At 43.3% G+C, this 19476-nt stretch overlaps 1 protein-coding gene across 3 annotated transcripts in view; it reads right to left on the reverse strand.

Moving 5' to 3' along the window:
- STON2 (stonin 2) overlaps positions 1-17353 on the reverse strand; it is a 79255-nt gene extending 61902 nt beyond the window's left edge. The window contains exons 1-2 of one of the 3 annotated variants that reach the window (XM_037395436.1): positions 17278-17307; positions 9992-10110 (exon numbers count right to left, since the gene is read on the reverse strand). The gene's annotated coding sequence lies outside the window, so the exon portion shown is untranslated. Of the gene's footprint in view, positions 1-9991; positions 10111-16015; positions 16038-17277 lie in introns of those variants that run through there. The other 2 variants (XM_037395435.1, XM_037395437.1) reach the window with 2 other exon arrangements.
- Between the last annotated feature and the right edge of the window lie 2123 nt (positions 17354-19476).

Raw genomic sequence — 19476 nt, forward strand, 5'->3', positions numbered from 1 at the left:
CATGTCCTTGCCCACCTTGCTACTTAAAATGTCTGATCCTTCTCAAGGGCAAGCAATAAGCTGCATGGCTCATTACCAGTAATATTAATGAAGCTGGTTCCGGGATGGGTTGCCCATGATTCTCACCATGATCTGGGTATGAAGGGATGACCCTCTCAGCTAGCTGCACTTACAACTCTGCCCGCATGACTGGAATTTCACGTTTTCATTTTAAAAACCAGCGTCTTAGATCTTGTCTGGAGGTAAGCATGATTTTGCTGTTGCTCAGCAAATATTTTCACATGCACAGCAACTTTAATTAGCATGCACTCCAATAGGACTTACTCCACACAGATCTAGGAATCTGCTAGGTGGAATGGGGCACTGCAGAGTGCTCTGGTTGTTGGCCAGTAACTGGGAAGATCAGGTGCAGGGAGAGAAATTCCCCCTGACAAGCACCCATGACTGCCTCAGATTTGCAGACCACTTAAAAACTCTCAAGAGGACTATTGCCTCCTCCTAGGGAAGCTGTGAATTCCATCCCCTATTATCTCAAGCATTGAAGCTGTTGTTGCCATGGTATTCAAGTACCAGAAAATACTAAAACTCAGACTTGGTTATTTTCAAGAGCTTGAAGTGGCATCTCTTGGCCTGCTGTCTCTCACCTAACTAAAGGTGGTTTTGGGAGTGAAATCATGTTGGTGTACAAGAACGAATACTTCACTGAGACTTCTCTTTACCCTACATTAACAACATTTAGGTCCAAAGAGCAGACTGATATTTAAATGCATTCACTCTTTAAGAATTTTCTGCAGGAAGTAGATCATTAAATGGCTTCCAATATGATTATTCTCTTCAGGGTCACAAAGTTGTTAGTCTGCTGAAGGCAGGTCAGCAAATAAAAGCTGCATGAAAAAGCTGAAAATTTCAAAAGTGTGAAGTCACAAACCAGCCTGACACCCAGAGAGAATTCACGGGTTCATGTTCATTGTATGAAGATTAATCTTTTCAAGCAGAAAATGTACAGTTTTCTGCAAATGCAGAAAAGGATTCCTGAAGACAATCCTGATGGTGAAGTGCAATTTGCCAGAAGATTGAGCCCCTCTCTGTAGACTTCCCAGAGCCTATGGCCATCCCACAGCCAGTCAGTCACCTTGCATCTCTTTCCCTTGTTACACAACCAATTCCCAAATGCTGGAGGAACAGCTGCATTGAACCTCATCCCCTTTTCCTCCACTCCCACTCCTTCACGTGGTGTGGGCAAACACCCTTGCCCGCCTCGCACAGCACCCATTTTGGGTGCTATTAGCAGAAACTACAAAGCTAAACATTGAGGCAAGCTAAGAAAAAAAGAATAATCAGATGTTTAGGGTCACTTGGATACCATAGGAGGGATGAAGAGGATGACCTCGGTAACTTGCTTTCTTCTGTGACCAATTAAACTGTTTGTTTTGGGCATGTTTAAATAGCTGTAACCAAGCCTTCTTTTCCCAAACAACTGAATACTGACGTCTCCTTTCTCCTGGAAAAGTCCTGACAGAATCATGAAATGGCAGGAAATGAAAAAAGAAAACAGTTTATTTTGCCCTTAATGCACAGGGACTGCAGTAGAGCTCCTTTTCTTTAAATGTCAAGGGGAAAAAGCCCCATGAAAAGCAGCAAGAAAATGGCCTGCCTGAGTTGTTCAAATATGTGGGAAAATTACACTATTATTTCAGGATGAATTTGCTCTTTTACCCTACTGCCCTGTGACAAACTTATTTTTCTAAATCCACTCAGTACCAGACAGCAAAACATAACACCTTAACATGGACAGTGAGAACCACGAACCCAGACAAGCATCAGAGCACTGTGCAGTGCAGCACAAAGCACATACTGCAGCTATACAACTTCCCCACAGCTGGAATTTTCTACAGACTTCCCAAGTTTGGTAAATAAAAGATTGTGTTGACTTATCAGGGTTATCACAACTTTTAGACAAGCAGTCTGAAAGAAAGTCAGCCTGAGTAGATCATAATATCAGAGATGCTCAGAATAGAGGCACTCTGAGGATGCATATATTAGGATAAAAAAAAAAATATTTAAAGGACAGACTTTTGCATTCTGTCTGCTCTCACAAAAAAGCATCAATCCCACCCCCGACCTAAATGTCTGTACAGAATTATGAATCATGTATAGCTAACTCCTGTGCAGACTATGTGGAAAGGATACAACTTCACCCCCACATTATTTTTCACCTCTCTTCACTTTCCAAAATCCTCCTTAGAAAAAAGCCTAAGCCAACCCCACTGTGAACCAAGGAGCCTTACCCAGCACAATACCAACAGCATCATGTATTCAGTTAACACAACTGAATCTGCAGAACTACTACAAAAGTACACGTCTCCAGACTCGTACGTTTGTACATCTCCAGGCTCCATATTTGACACTGTGGATAAACCCGAATCCTCTCCATAGCAAAGCAATCAACACCTGCTATTTCAACACTGCATTGAATATTCTGCAAGTAAATTCTGAAATCTTTCTTCCTGTCCTTCAGACTTCTCAAACATCCATGGCTATTCCTAAAGAAATAGATTTCAGAGCCTACAAGTACTAAGGGAACAAATGGACCCTCTGTAGTCCAAGTAAGCTACAGTTAAAGCAAAAGTTTATGCTGTAGAGCCCAAGCAAAAGGAGGCAGAAACACCTTTCTTGGAACAAGATATTCCTAGGCCAGGCCAGCATTACATCTTTCTACATTAACGGGATTTGGATCTGTTTAGATTTTGTTACTTCTGGATTTGTATTATTAATGTGCATTAAACTTTTGGTGCTGATTTGGTTAAAAACAAAAGTGAACTAATTTATCAGAGTTTTGGTAAAAAAATTGTGAATCAAAAGTTTGTTTGTTACTATTACACAGTAAATACAAGGCAACGCAGATGTCATGCATGTTGACCCCAACGATCCCCACCATCAATTCCAGTGCAGTGACTTGACCATGAGGCAATGAAACTCTTTAAGAAGCTGAAATTTCTGCTTCAGGTGTCCCTTTTTTACATTACAGTTTCACAGTGGGACATGTAAATCTGAGTGACAAGGGGGTGTCAGTTATTTACAGTTCTCCAAAGGGCAGAGATCATAGGCATTTCTTCTTTGTACAACTCTACTCCAGCAACAGATGAAAAGATGTATCACCACCTCTCTCCCTTTAGTTTGCCAAGCCACATGTGACACAACTATCTTGTGCCAGAAGTCTCACACTCAGCACCTTGTACAATTAGCCCTCTCTTTAGGTGGGACTTTTACACACCAGATGAGTACAAACACCAGCAGTAGTAACGGCTCACAGCACTGCTGTGAGACACTTCAGAAGTATCTGTATGGAACGGTTTTTGTAAACATACCATTTAAAGTATTTAATTACTCATGTTTGGATGGCAAACTCGAACATTGTTTCTCAGTATATTTCAACTCAGTTTAAAAGAAACAGCTTAGCACAGTTAACCATTTTAAGCACTAAGGGCAATTTCTCCAATTGCTTCAAGTTAGATACATATAATGCATGCTGCAGTAGGCTTTATGACTGCTGCCCAGAATCAGAGATTACAGTTGCACGGAAAAACAGAAGGAGAAAAAAATAGAATAAAAATTGAGCGGATTAAATTCAGGTTTTGTTTTGCAAATGTAGGCAGCATCAATAGCAAGTTTGTGCTAAATTTATAGACTAAGTATATTGCCTTACGTGGCAGCAGCACACTGGAAAAAAATCCCATAATCCATACAGTGATACTGGTTTTCTTGCTTATACATGCCCTTAAAACCCTGGGGACCTAAACATTAGTTGGTTACTGTACTTTGCATTTGGTTACTGTAGGAGACGATGGAAGAGTAAACAACTAGACAAGCTGTTAAGTTCCACATAGCAGAACAAGAAACTAAGACAAAGGGACAGTAAAAAATGAGCCTCTGACCATGGCTTTTGTTGTAACAATCAAGTTTCACTAACACCAGGAAAGTCTCAAGGAAAAATATGTAATTTTATCTTGATCACGTGTTTGGCAAACCTGTACAGACAAAACAAAGTAGCATGAACTGAGGAATGATTGCTGCCTTGGGCAAATCTCCAAGTGAGAGAGAGCTCACAGCTCTTCCTCTCAACTTGGCGTGTAACAAGCACTGACCATCAGCACATCATGACCTGAATAATAAACAAACTCCAAACTGGAAATCGGTTCTCAAGCATCAATAGAAAGTCCCAAGTACTTCAGGGTGCCACAGCAAAAACAAACCCCAGTGACAAACAACAGGAAAAAAACCCCAAAATTTGAGAAACCCAATGAAATAAAGGAACTGGATTTGGATTTTATTATTATTTCTGAATTTAGGCTCAGGCCTAAATGCCTGCGCTAAGATTACCTTATGAATGACCTAGATGATGACAGGAATGAAGTCATATTCGGTTATTCAGTTATTGCATTCTTAATATTGTCAGTCCTATTTTTTCCATGTGTACAGTTCCCCCAGCTTACAAATTGCCCCAAGAAAACCTCTGGTAACATCAGGTTTTAGACCTTATACTGGTTGTAGCTACTTTGATTCATATGTGCCTTTATGTAAACTCCATGACTATAGATGTAGCTTAAGGAGCTCAGTCGCTACCTGGTGCACGTCATGCTCACTTGCATGAAAGCTCTCAATATGTAAGGAAGAACCAGGGCTCAAAGGGACATCCTTTGTGAAACTCCTGCAGCCTCTCTGGAAGCAGGGATGGCTTTGCCCATTACAGGTTACACCTAAGTGTATGGTAACGAGAGCTTTGATAGTGCTCTGTCCTCCAAGCCTGGTCAAACCCACTTTGTGCCATTACCAGGTAGGTCATTACTGCTGTCCCCTGGCAACTTCAGACAGAGATGGAGTGAGGCAGAGTGTGGTAGTAACAGTGCCTAGAGCCATCTGGCATGCTGGACGACAGAAAAGGGGTGAGGGTCTCCCTGAGCACAGGACCCAGTGCAGCCACACCAATTAATGGCCATAACCAATTATTCCAACAGATATGATCTGTTTAAATCCACACTGCAGGTCAGTGGCAGCAGCAGCGTTACAGCTGACGTGACCTGGAATGCCCTTATTTTCTCTAGGCCACAAGAACCCAACCACAAGTACACATCCCAGCTTTGCTAGAAGCTCACATTTCCTGAGAGTAAGAGGAGAGAGCCTGCAGGGGATGTGTTGGTAAGAAAGTGATAAGCATCTCCCTCAGGAATATTTGTGTCAACGCTACTATCTGAAAGGTCAACAGCTGCTGTTTTCTCTATGCCACAATTTGCCTGCCACAGAAGCTCCTCTGTTTTCCAGACAGACACAGGGAGAGAGGGAAAACACCAAAGATGTTCTCCTGCAGGCAGTACCAGGGTATTTAGGCAGTTCAGAAGGCAATGGTCTCTCTCCTTCTGCCAAGGCCATGCCTCGGAAATACTTCATGGGTTCTGGATGCCTCCTAATGACAGCTGGTCAGACAAGATCCTGTTTAGAGGGATTCAAAACCTGATACTGGAGGAAAATTGTACAGCCTCTTTCTCTATTCCTTGTACTTCCCAAATTTGAGAAAGGTAGAAAGGCACTATAAAAGAGCAGCAATACAGGAAAAGAATGGGAATCTTTTTTTTTTTTTTTTTTTTTTAATTAGAAGTAATGTATAACAGGCAGAAACCAAGAAAGCATGCCAGACAAAATGTTTGGCAGTGATAGTTCACATCTCCAGTCACATCAGGAAAGTAGAAGCTCTACATTTCAGGACTACAAATGTAGCTCACTGTGGGTCCATGATGCATTCAAAGTGTAACTGAAGCCTCCAGTCATGCATTAAATCTTGAAGGATAATTTCCCAAACTACCAGCCTTCCAACTCAAACTGAGGCAAAGATCAGTCAAACACTTCTCTTACCATATAGAGCAACAGTGCTTTAGAACTAGACTGGGAAAAGATCACTGAGGGGGCAACATGCATTGTTTAGCAGAACATTTGCATCTCTAAAATCTCGGCTTTTTTTCCTAATCAGTATTGCACAAATAGGAGAAAAAATAAGCAATACACTAATTTAAGGGCTTGACTTCCAAAAGAAAGTCCCATTAATTCAGAATCACTTCACAGATCATTTTTTTCCTTGTTCAGCAAAATCCTGTTGGTAATAACAATAGGCAACAAGAAATCTAAATGCAGTACAGGGGAGGGAAGTTGGTAGCATCCCCTTAGGAAAGGGTGGGTGCACGATCGTCACTACTCCTTGTCTTCTCAAGGCCTCCATGAGGCAGGACTCCAAAGCAGCATCCTGATCCCAGAATTCCACACCTGACCATTACATGTGTCACAGCTTTTCTTTGCTTCAGGATGGTGAATTTGCAATAGTCACAACTACTGCACAACGCAATGCTACAGTAAGTGACATTCCAATCCACAGTATGGAGAAGAACTGGGTTTAAAAACTGGCTGCTTCTTTCAAACCTGAAAAAGTGAATCATACAAGGAACATGTTTTTCAGAAGAAAGCTCCCACTGAGCACCCTGGTTTGCACATCTGATATCGATGCTTTCATATGTTCTTGTCTAAATCGTGCACAGACAAGCCAATCACATGTATTCCATTTACCAAACCCTCCAAAGCTATTGTACTTTACTTGCTGTTGTGATGATTATCAAGGTGTGTTTTTTGTTATCTCACTGACATAAAAAGCATAACATTCTACAATTAATCACCCTTGAACCAACTATGTCACTGCAGCCTGGCATCACTGAAGACAGCCATCAAGAGGTGAACCCAGATCACAAAGGCTTGTTCATATCTATCCTTCTTCTAAACCACAACTAATGACAAAAGAAACAGGGAAGCGAGTGAGCGATCGTAAGTTTACTGGAATATTATGCCGGATGATAAACACTCTTCTAGTAAACACACATCCTGGCTTGTTTGAAACGCCATCCTGTTCTGCCAGGTACTAACATTCCAGCACTGCCTGTATGTGTTGCAACAAATCACTGCTTTACAAATATTCACCGTACAACTCGAAACCAGATCCTGCCTCCATTAGTAAAAAGAGAGCCAGCATAATTCTTCCTATGCCTGAGGACTGGTTTCAACTGCACAGATGAAATCAGGGCTTTATCTTCTGAATTACAACAAAGTTCATGCTAGAAGTTAGGTGAAAAATCTGCACTGAAAATGGAGGGCATAATTAGTTACCATCAACCAGCATCAGTTAAACTCATTTTATACTAAGAAAGCTGGGGGGAGGGGAAAGAAAAAAAAACCACCACCAAAGAAAGAAAGAAGTCAAGCCCTCAAACACTAGTTACATTCAAGACAAGGGAGAAACTGGATTCTGTAGACAGAGATGCTTCACTGGAGGCTGTATGCCTACAGAGAGGATAGGCATTCATCTAGCTGAGCTGTGAGTACGCACAAAACGGGAGAACAGATTCAGAGCAGTGAAAAAACCACAGAATCCAACTGTGAAAGCATCAGGAAGACAAGGACTATTGAGGAAGTGATGCAGCCCTGAAAGAGCGAAAAGAAATTTTCCTGTGCTGAATGTCGGCTGGAAAGGGAGATTAGGAACACTGAGCAAGAAAGCAGTTTTCTGTTCAAGCCTTCTTTGTATTTCCATATAACTAACAACCAATATATATATATGTCTAAATAGCTTCTATATAACTGTACTTCTATGTAACATCTTTATAACTTCTAAGCTGTATCAGCAGCACCTTTCCAAGGAATAGATTTTAAAAAGGGATTTTCATTATATATAACAATCTAAAAAGATCTCCCTTATAAAGGCAACCTTAAAGTGTGAGGCTATCTCCCAGTTTAGGGAAGTCCTGCTTGATTATTTAAAGCCAGACAAAAAAACAGTACTCTGGAAGAGGTATCACAGGGAACAAGCCTGCCCTGGCAGAAAATTCCTTGGATGATCCAACTGGTCTTTCCTCGTTTCCAGTGTCTGGGAGAGTCAATTGAGATTATGCAACATAGTGTGACACCAGGACACTGCAGCCCTTCAGGGCAACCCACAAATATCATGTTTGTTGTCACTCTCTATTTTAGACACTCTAAATATAGGCCCATTAGACTTGATGGTGCTGTTAGTTCAGCATGACTACCCCTGTTTCAAAAGGATGAGAAGCAACTCTAGAAAAAAAAAAAAGCTTGAGCAAAGATTGAATTTAAAGGGACACAGTATATACATATATATACACATACTACTACAAAAACTATATATGAAATAGAAAAAAAGGTCTTGACAAGTCAATTTCATACACAGTACAAAATAGTTTGTTTGCAACACTGTTGTCTTTTGTGTCTAATTGTATTTGTCTAATTGTCAGAACAGAGTAGGAATGCACGGTATACTAGCATGATGTAGAACAGAAGGTATGAGAAAATCCTTCATTTTCTGTTGTTTGGGTTTATAGTTTTGTTTGGTTTCTTTGTTTTTACTAACACAGGCTAATAAGTGGTGTTAGTAAAAACAAATCACATCTCGTGCCAGAAAAAAAGCAAACCTGTTTTGTAGTGTTTCTGTCAGCAGGTCCATACCTAGAGAGCAGGGTTAGTAAGATGACAATAAAGGTAATATTCATTCCTGAGTGTTGCTTGCTCATCTCTGGAAGTTCACAGGGAACAGAACACAAGAGGTGGCTTTCCTCTGGTGCATAGAGGGAGGGCTCTTTGCTGAAAACAAAGTTCAGAATACTCTGCTTTCTAACTACCAACGCTTTGGCATCATCTGGTTCAGCAAGCAGCAGCTGCTCATCTTTATGGGACTACCCCACTGACAGCTAGCTGTGCCCGTCAGACAGCAGGCAACCTTGTACGTTCCAGAAGAGGAATCCAAGATACATTGCCATCCATCTACATGAGATCATGCAAGTGCTGCTGGGGTACACAGTGAGAAGCAGACCCCTGCGGCATATGGAGGCAGCAAATCACTCGTATTTTGTTACACACTTGGTATTTTGCTGTGGAAGCTACAAGAGGAGCCATGACAAGTCTGAGTATCAACAGCAGGAAGCAAGACCAGTTGCACCTCATGCTCAACAGCATGAAATAGTTAATACCAACATTATTGTACTGCTTCTGTGAGATGTTAGTCTTTTAATCTGACACAAAAGTCCAGATACAAAGCATTCAGGGTGCTGACAAATATGCAGTATCATACATTGAAATTCATATGAATCAGCTCCACAGAGTGTATCACAGTCCTTGGTTTCACAGTGCCTGAAATGGCTCAGTTAAAGTCACTGCACCAATGCACTCGTGAGGCTATCAACCAGCAGGTCATAGAATGATTAAGAATTCAAAAAAAGACATGGACAATGGCTAATCACTCAACAGTTGGGGCATATTGTCAAAGTAAACTGTCAAAACTGGAATAGCAAGGAGCACTGCACAGCAGGTACACCGACGGCTGTGCAGACACGCTGGGGAGAAGGTGCCCCGCAGACCAAGCTGTTTGCTGGGGAAGCTTCTGCGAGGGCAACTCCTCATATACCTGGCTTGAGCCAGTGGCACATAAGTGCTGTAGGTGTATGTACTTGCACATGGTACATAGAATCTAAACCTAAACAAACTGCTATTTATAGGTGAATGAAAAAAACTCCAGTTTTCACACAGAAAAAGGAATGTGATTTGATCTTTCAAAATCCCATTTTTTGAGGATATAGAATAATTTAGCTGGCTACATCAAATCAGTACTCTTAAAAAAACCCCAAACAAATAACAAACAAACAAACCAAGGCAAAACCTACAGTGAGACATTTCACTATTGTTTCCTTCTCAGACAACTAACTACAGTTTCAAATAGCAGACATTTATTCTATCATTAAATCGCGTACAGTTTAACTGCATTAGGTGACCAGCTACTGTATATATCTGGAAGTATGCTCTACTCACCTACACTTCCAAATTATGCATGTGGAAACTAAAAGAGTAAGACAAAAATCACATGGTATGAGAAATGAACTTATGAACATACTCAGCTCTCAGCTGGACTTGGGTAATGCAGTATCTTTTCTCCCAGATTTTTAGACAAGAATTTCGTTCACGTTACATTTCTGAGTGCTGTCAAACGTTGTGTAATCCAAAGCTAATTTTCTGTAAAGGAAAGCACCAAGTCTGGTTTATGCTTCACCTGTTGTGTGTCATCCATGTGCTTTAGTAGACTAAAAACCCCCCAAACCCCCCCAACTCCAGCCCTCCCTTTCCCACCCAAGCCCCCAGAATTTTAAAGCAGGGTTACTGTTGCCTTGAAGGCTCTGGAGTCTAGTCAGGAAAACAAAGCAGAAAGAACATTATGAAGACTTCACTCACGTCATTGAAAAATCGGTATAAAGCACTGCAGACAGAGACAGGTGGTGGGCACTCCAATAAATACTGGCAAGACCTTTTTTCATTAAAAAGTTTGGAAACCAAATATCCTTCTCTACCCGTGCCCTCTTACATAAGGCAGGGCTGCATGTTTGACAGCATGGCTGCTTTCTGAGCCCGCGCTGGAAACACAAGTAACACGGTCAGGTCACCCCACCTCTCCAGCCAACCCCCTGTAGCTGTAAGCGACCATGGTTATGCTGCTCCTCAGCCCACAACACGCCTCAGCTGCGCAGCATTGTGATATGTGGAAATACCAGTTCACAGCAACATTAACGCAGCACTGCAGCTCTCTTGCCAGCTCTGGGGAAGCTGAGTCCAGCTAACCTTTGGCAAAGCAGACAAATTTTGGAAACGGGATACAGATAAGTTGACTTTAGAATATTTGGGATATTTACCTCCCTCTTTCATAAAAGCACAGACCCACAGAGGGACTGGGACTTTCTGTTTCTGTTACCAGGACAGGCGGTGACTCACTGTGGCAGAGTTGTAAATCTGACACCAGCATAATTCACACAGACACAAACAAAAGCGTGTTTGTTACAAACTACTGAAAATTAGCAGAATTAGAAGAATTTCAGGGGGTTTTAAGACAAACTTCCTGAAAAGAAGTGAGTATTGCTTGAAAGTTAGGGCCTGTTTCAGGGTCACTGAAGAGCTTAATGCAGCTGTTTCAGAGCTGCAGCTCCTAAAGATCTGTGGTCACCCTCAATCAGTCTTAGCTCCAAGCATATTCGTATCAATAACCTGGACTGAATACAGGGAGGATTTGCAATCTGAGCACACATATAGTGTGGTAAACTGATACCGCTACCTCTGTTCAGAGAGACTTCGACAATTAAACTGCAGAGGTCAGAGATGAGTTACTTAGGAGGGGAAAGCCCAGATCTGCCTCATCTTATTCTACCCTCAGTTTTATCCCCTTCAGTAACATTAGATATTCTGGCAGTGAATATCCCCCAAAAATCCATACTCCTATCAGCTAAGAACTTACTCCTCATGCTGAACTCACGCACGTTATACTTTGGAAGGATGTTTAGGAACATGCACCAGATGTTTCCACCACATATAATTTTTATACATGGGATATGATTTTTAGCCAGGTAAACATCAGAACTGCAGTGAACAGGAAACAGCGCTGCAAGGATCAGAGCGAAAGAAGCATTTTTGGTGGTAAGTGTCTGTCCTCAGAGGCAGCTAGCAATTAAACAGCAATTAATCATTAAACTTCATAGGCCAAATTCTTCCCTACAGCTGTTCCATTGAAACCACTTCATTAGAAAATAAACTGTCCTTGTGCTGTGGAGCTTGACCAGCTCGAGTTTCAGTTATGCAACTAGTAATACCTTTTCTCATCATCAAAAATGCTTGGTTGTGCTTTTTCCATGTGTTTCCATCACCCACACAACCACAAAACCACCATGCAGTTCTGTAAAGTGGTACCTTCTGTTCACAAGAGGCCCCTTGTTCAGATAGCAAGAGAAGAAAATTACTGCATCGTATACCCGCCCCTGTTTTCAAAAGTAAATTAAAGATAATTCTTTCATTTCATTTCACAGCTGGCAAACCCAAGAGCCCACAGAGAGAATTAGTTTCTATAAATATTCATGTCTATAAATGCCAACTAAAACTTGGCCTAAGAGTGCAATGAAACAAGAAACACAGCTCAGCAAAAGACATCCTTTCTCTCCAGCTCACCAGGCAGGTCTGCTGCCCTTGGACCAGGAGCTCCACTTCGAATGTCCACTCCAAAGCACGCTGCCTGCTCTTCAAATATTAGGATAGTTTTGTGCTGCTAGAGCACCTTCGTAGGCTCCTGAAGTGTACTGGTCAGTTCCATCCTCTGTTGCAAGCCGAAGGAATTGTGCCAAGACATTTAGTTCAGTTACCTTAATAAAGCAAGATGAATCACATCTCATTTAACACCGGAACCCCAGTTAGATATCTGAGATAGTCACCTGATGCTCTGTTTATAGTCAATAGAAGGAACACACCACCTCCGGAGGATCCTTCGTCTGATCTATTTTCGAAAGAGGTGAATCCCCCTCCAGAAAGACTATAGCAATTAACATAGGCTTGCATGTCTTTTTTCACACCAAAATTAAGGCAACTGAATCACAGCCAAAAATAACATAAGACCTATACTCCCCCTTTCACCGATATGCTGTGCTAGTCTAGATCCTCCCCTCTTCCAGGAAGTCTAACTCCCCAAACTCTACAGCGCACACTCCTGATCCCACAGAACTTCTATGCAGGGATATATTGTTATTGCCAAATCACCTACACAGACACACACACACACTTTCAGGTTATTTTCCCATGCTGCTTTTTGGCTCCCTCGTTCGGTACTCCTGGGGCTGCTATTTGTTTCTTTCAGGACTCTTTCTAAAGAGTTTCACTTTGTTCTGTCTTCCCGGCAGGAAATGTCTGCAAGAATTAATATTCAAGATAATTTGTTGTATCTTATATCTTGTTGCATTTTATGCAACAAAACACATCAGTGGGATCACAATGTGTCTATCCCACGTTCCCTGTCAATATCAAGCAGGGAACCACGCCTTACTCTGCAAAGAATGAACAAGAGACACTTCAGCAGTCGTTTGTTACTTGAAGACTTATTTCTCCTTTCATACAAATGCCCCTGAGCAATATGAGATGAAATCACAAAGTGCTGAAATAGCACAACTAATGAAGATGTTCCTATAGCATTCATCTTCCAATAAATAAAAATGTAAATTTCAGGAAAGCCTTACACACATTTCTAGGCATTTCACTGCAGTAGACTGACAGACCTTAATGTATCATTGCTGAGAAAATATTTTCATTCATTTTAGGAAATATTTACTGTCAGAAAAGTACCTGTTGAAGGGTTTTCAGGATGGGTAAGCACAAAAGCTCTTTAATGTTATGCTTGCCTTTCATGAACTGTATCTCTATAGAACTGATATTTAAGAAACCTATATATTTCAGTAACCTACTTTCTTTATGAGTATTTTCTATTAATAAGGCACTATTTATTCCCGTGGTTATCCAAGGGACACATGCATTGATGCCTTCTCTCAACTTTTTTAACATCACGCTATGATGTTTATATTTTCCCTTGTATCTTTTCTGTAAATATATACCAAAGATTGTTACATTTAAAAAATTGGTAACAAGTTGTCAAGATGCTATCTCCTAAGTTTACACTAGCAAGCAGTGCAAAACCTTACCGATACGAGCAGAGCTGTAGGGTGAAACACCTGGCACTAAGGGCAGAGCTTTCACAGCACTTTTTTGTGGCTTTTACTTCCAGTTATTTCCAATCTCATCCTGTAAACTGAATTTGCATTAGCACTTGGAGTACATTAAATGAGCTCCTGGAGTTCTTCTGACTCAGTTTTATCCCAGACAAAATTAGTTTATGTGCTCTGAGATGCAAACTGAAGTGCCGTAAGTGCAAATGATCAGAACATTCATTTCAAGTGCGTTCCTGCTCTAACCAATGCACTAATGTATTTGCATCCGTAGTTATTCAGAAAAGAAGGGAATCCTGAAACCCTGATGCTTGTCCCCTGCTACCTCCACAGGACCACATTTTCTCAGTTTTTTCAGTCTCAGTCTCTAAAATTTTACACCCTTGAAGTCTGAAAGAAATAGAGCCTCCCACCCCATTCACCTTATTTGCACATTTAGAAGATGGTAAATGTTGATGGCAGAAGTCAAGATGTGATTCATAATCCCTACCTGGGAAGCAACCTTATCCATACAGACACCTTCAGATGGATTTCTGGCCCTGTTTAAGATCCTCGCAAAACTTTCACCATCTAAAAGAGGCAAAGATTTAACCCCTAATGTTTCCAGACATATCAGCCGAGCTGTAAGGCTTCTAGTTATGTTTCCTAGGACTCAAATTCATCTGGTCATAGTTACAGCCATAGTCCTGAAGACACCACATGCTCATACTCAATGTATACAGACAGGCATAGCTTCCTTGAGGTTAACCACTTGTCAAATTATTACATCCATTAGTAGAATTTGCAGTCCTTTAAGAAACCACCCAGCATGGTTGGACTCCAAAGAAAACGTATTAAGAAATCAGAGGACAAGAAAAAAATTATCTAATTTTGCCACTGAATAATTTATGATTTTTTTTTTTATAATGCAACTACCCATTCAGACAAATTGCCCAAGAATTGCCTTCTGAAGGCTTTCCTTTCCTAGCTGACTGCAGAGTAAACTTAAGTAATTAGCTTAGAAACATGCAACTTTCAGATGGCCAAGATTACCTTAGAAGATTGCCATCAACACACGAATCATTACAGTTCTATAGCTTATTTTCTGATTGTTACTTTTTCTAGCTTTCCAACTTTCAAAAGGAAAGCTAACATTGTTGCAAAGCTTCTGAGGATAAAACCTTTACTTTCAGTCTGCCTTTAAGAACAGGGCTTTTCAACAACTCAAAATGCACTTATTCTGCTAGTTTATTGGCAAAGACCATGACAGGTGCTTTGCCCAAAGCCTCAGTGCAGTGCTCGGGCTAAAAGATGCATGAAGAAAGGGTACTACCAGGAGCAAAATGTCAAAGCAGAAGAATCCACAAGCTGTGATCTTGTAGCTGATGCCACCTTGGCAACTGCCTCATTGACTGGAAAAGTCACCATTTTCACAACACTGGCAACAGAAGCGTTGCAGAGCAGAACATCTTGAGAGATTTGTGACACACACAGATACCATTTCTCATCTTCATTTGCGGATGCTGACTTCAGATAGCTGAAAATAAAGGACTCTATGAACATGATGTATTCAGCCCACTCATGGTATGGTTTTAACCCTCTCAGAGTCTGGATTTCTCAACCAGGGAACTGTACCAACTGCTGATTCTTAACAAGATAGCTGCAAGGTAGCCACAAACAAGGACTGGAGATGGGGAGTTCGCCACTATTGAGATGTAGCTGTTGCTTTGTTACTTTGTGTCCCTTGGACTGTTATCTAAATCAACCACACAGCTGAGTTATCAATTATGCCACTGATGTAGCAAGGGATTCAGGGAACTCGGGTAACAGAGAGATCGGCTGTTAAAGACCAAGGTATGCTGTTAAGTCCTTAATGATAATTAAGGACATGAATTGTGAGAGAGTACAGCTAGTCAGAATTGAGATACAGTGCAAATTGCAAGAGCAGGAAAAAAGCTGACTTTTCTCTCTACTGGAAAGTTTAATGGTCATGCTCTTGATGGCATTCATATTTTTAAAATAATTTAAAAGCTACAACTATAAAAAAGCAGCAATCACTAAAGTTGCCAGCTGTACTCCTGTATCTAAGGAAACTCTGCTTGGGAGTTACTGCTACTTGCTTTGTACTTGAGATCTGCTTAGGGGTAACATGAAAAGCCTTTACTGTTATACCGAAAAAGTCAAAGATTTACCTGACAGAAGCATGACATAACAGATTAAGCATAATTCACGGTGAATACAGCTTTATGTTATAATCAATCAAACCTGAAAATTCCTGGAGAAGAGAGAACCTAGCCATTTGGAAACTAAATAATTAGGAAGGTCATAAGTGTTGCATAATCCCATGTAATGCATCTCACTGGAGATGGGGAAAACCACTCTCCAAGCTGCTTCGTGATAACACAAACTTGGCTTACCAACGTAAACGTGTTTATGTGGAAAATATTAAGGCAAAGTTCAGAGCTCGCTTGTCTGCACGTCAGAAGGTATGTTTCAATCATGTCAGCAGAGAAAAAAATAAATAAATAAAGGAGAAATCAGTCATGTGTCACAATTAGCAAACATAAACATTTTGCAACCAACCTGTAGCTTGAAATTTACTTGCCCAAACTAGTAAGTTTACAAAACGCACGTTCCATGGCAGACAAGAATGATTCACAGCCGATTCACAAGAAACGCAACGTCTGCCCGGTTTTTGCCTTGACAATACTAAAAATGCCCTCACACCGATACTGTGGAGTTGTTGCCAGGATAATTCCCAGCGAAAGGCGCGACCAAGCCGGGGAAGCGGGGAGCTGTAAGGCATCGCCCTGGCGTCTCAGGCACCCAGCATTATTTTTTTTCCCCCACTCGTTTCTCTCTGAAAAACTGAAGTCTGAAAAAGGATTAAACCATGGGGGAAGAACAAAATAAATAAACCAGAAAAGCTGAGTCTGGTCATAGGCAATTAGTTAACGAGACAACAAAAACCAGCAGAGAAAAGCCGAGCTGCAGCACGGAAAGGGTATTTCGCCCACCAACCAGGCAAACTCCCAGGGAAGGGGCTGCCTGGCCGTACAGCAACACAAAAACGCACTTTGCACGGAAACGTGCCGGCTGAGCCTTTTAACCCCCAATTTACACAGCGCAGACACACGCCCGCCAGCCAGAGGAGCGGCGGCTCCCCCTCGCCCGGCGCTATCCCAGCCGCAGAAACCCGTTTCACAACCGGCGCGATTCCGCGGACTGGTGAAAAGAAAACCCCAGCCCGGAGTGCCGGCGGGGAGGGCGGGGGGGTAGGTGACCACCGGCAGCTTGCACACGCCGTGACGGCCCGTTAACCCCTCGGCGGCCGCTGCCAGGCGGGGAGCGCTGCCGCGGGGGAAGATGGCCGGGGGTTGCTAGGCTGCCTGCCGTAAACAGCCTGCACCGCGCCGGGCGCCGGGGGAGGCTGTGAGGGCCGGGGGGTGCAGCAGGGGCCGGCCGGGAGCCCCGGCCAGGGAAAGGCGCCGGAGAGCCGAGGCGAGCCCCCAGCGCCGCAGCGAGCTCCGCGAGGGGGGCAGGCTGCAGCCCCAGCTCCGGCACCTGCCTTCGCCTCAGCTTTCCTCAGCTCCGGTCGCCCCCCGGCCGGCAGCCCCCTTCCCCGGCTGCCAGGAAGGGAAGCGCGGGGCCGCGCACCCCCCTCCCCCGCGGAACCTACCTGCGGAACCGCTCCGCGGGGCGACGCTGCCGCCGGCCGCGCTGGCGGACAGCGCGCTGAGGGGAGGCGGTGGCGGCCCGCCCCCCCCCGGGCAGCGGCAGCGCGGGGCCGCCGCCATTGGGCGCTGCCCGGCGGCGCGGGGCCACGGCGGCGCCCCATTGGCCGGGGGCGGCCCGCGGGGCTGGGCGGGAGCGGGCGGCCGGCGCTGAGGGAGCCGCGGCGGAGGGCTGAGGGGACGGCGGCCGCTCCCTCGCCGCCCGCCTTGGCCCGGCCCGGTGGGGTCGGGGCCTGCGCTTACACACGCCCGAGTCAGCGCTGTCGCCAGGCTCAGGGACAGCCGCCTCGGAGAAACGCAGCAACGTGTAGGTGAAAAATTATAATGCGAAAAAAAACCACAAACCCCACAATCATTTTGCTGTGCGTGTGTGTGTGTGTGTGTGTGTGACTCAACCGGCATTTTCATAAATAGCGTCGTATTTTTGTAAATTTGTTTGCATTTATTTATTGGCAACTGACCATTTTGTGTTCCCACTTTCAATAGAAATTAATAGGCGTCTCCATCCTTCCCTCAGACCCTGATGAAGCCCACAGACCACCAAATACCCCCGTAGTGCGTATTAGTAGTTGATTTTAACTGTTAATGTTTAAAAAACTAACTGCCATGTCTGTAACCCAAACCATTTTCAAGCCGTAGTAGCATTATATATAGTATACTATATATGTAGTAATACTGTAGTGGTATTACAGTATTGCTCTATACTATAACATACAGTATTACTAGCAATGTACATCTAAAACACTACTCTTACTTCTGCCCTCAAAGATCTCAGGCTGCAACTTGCACATGCCAAGATATTTATGGAGGCTTTAATTTCTAACCCTACTACAGCTTCAAGGCTTCTGCTGCCAGGCGGGCTGTGGGGGACAAACGCGTGCATCACGCCTACGATGGCGAGCGAGCGCAGATGGGTACATACGCACCCGCACCCTCGGCACATCAGGGAGCGACTCGGGATTGCTGGGGAAACGTGTCACCAAAGAGCTTCCTAGAAAAGTGAAGCCTGCAAGCTGAGAAATGTTAGTAACCTTAACAGCTGCATGCCGTTATCGTAACAGCCTTAATTAGTAGTGTGGGCTGACTGTCAAGGAAAAAAAAATGTACACAAGTGTATCTCTTCCAGGTGAACTGGTTAGAAAGTGCTCTTGTAAAACACTGGGAAAATCTCAAATGGAAAGCGCAAGATAACCACGCCATTATAACTGGTGACACACTCGGCTGCTGCGCGTAGCTGGTTCATCTGATTTTGTCTTGACGGAGCTTCCAAAGGGGTCTGAAGGTTTAGAATTGGTGCGTGCTGATCTGCGGACATGCATGAAGCAGCACACCGCCACCCCAAGGAAATACCAAAGCCTCCGGGATACGAGGCGGGGGGGGGGGGTGGTGGGGCGGAAATCTCCACTGGCACAAAACACTGACACGAGTGCCAGCTAGAGGTGGTTGCGAGAAGATAACACACAACTCAAAAACACTCCCCAACAGTAGTCGTAGGTCATGCATAGTGTTATCCAGCAGTATAAAACGCCGATTTCCCAAACCAAACTAGGGATTCAAGGCTGGTAGCTGTACTCATTTACACGTGTAAAGGTTAACTACAACACAAGGACACCGGGTAGTTCTGCTCAAGTACAACTGGTGTCTTTGTTTCTTCTCATAATTATTTTATGAGCCAGGAGAACTACAGATCAGTTTCCCAGTTGTTTCCCTCTATCTTCCCCATCTTTAATAAATCCTGCATGCAGGATAACATCATCGACCTCCACTGTGCTGGCCTGGGAGAGATCCTGACTAGAAAAAGACTCCAAGGCCATCAGCCCTTTCCTGGTTTCGGTCAAGTCCTGAACCCCATTTCTTCTTTTCCTTTTTTTCCCTCGTTTATTTTCTGAATAGCAGCATCAGGATCAGCCATTACAGAGTAACTCTTCCCAACAGCGCTATGACCCTGTAGTCACAAAGGCAGCTACAAATGCTGTCACAAAACAGTCCAGCAGTGGCAGTGGTTGCTATATCTTGCATCACTTAAGCATACAGTATGAAATTTCATCGATCAGGTTGTAATTAAGACTCAGCACCAGAAATACAAGTTACGTTTTCCATCTGTGCTGTCTTTTTCCCCACCAAGCATGTTGACTAATAGCCTT

The sequence above is a fragment of the Falco rusticolus genome, chromosome 7 (assembly GCF_015220075.1).
Source record: "Falco rusticolus isolate bFalRus1 chromosome 7, bFalRus1.pri, whole genome shotgun sequence".
Classification (NCBI taxonomy): domain Eukaryota; kingdom Metazoa; phylum Chordata; class Aves; order Falconiformes; family Falconidae; genus Falco; species Falco rusticolus.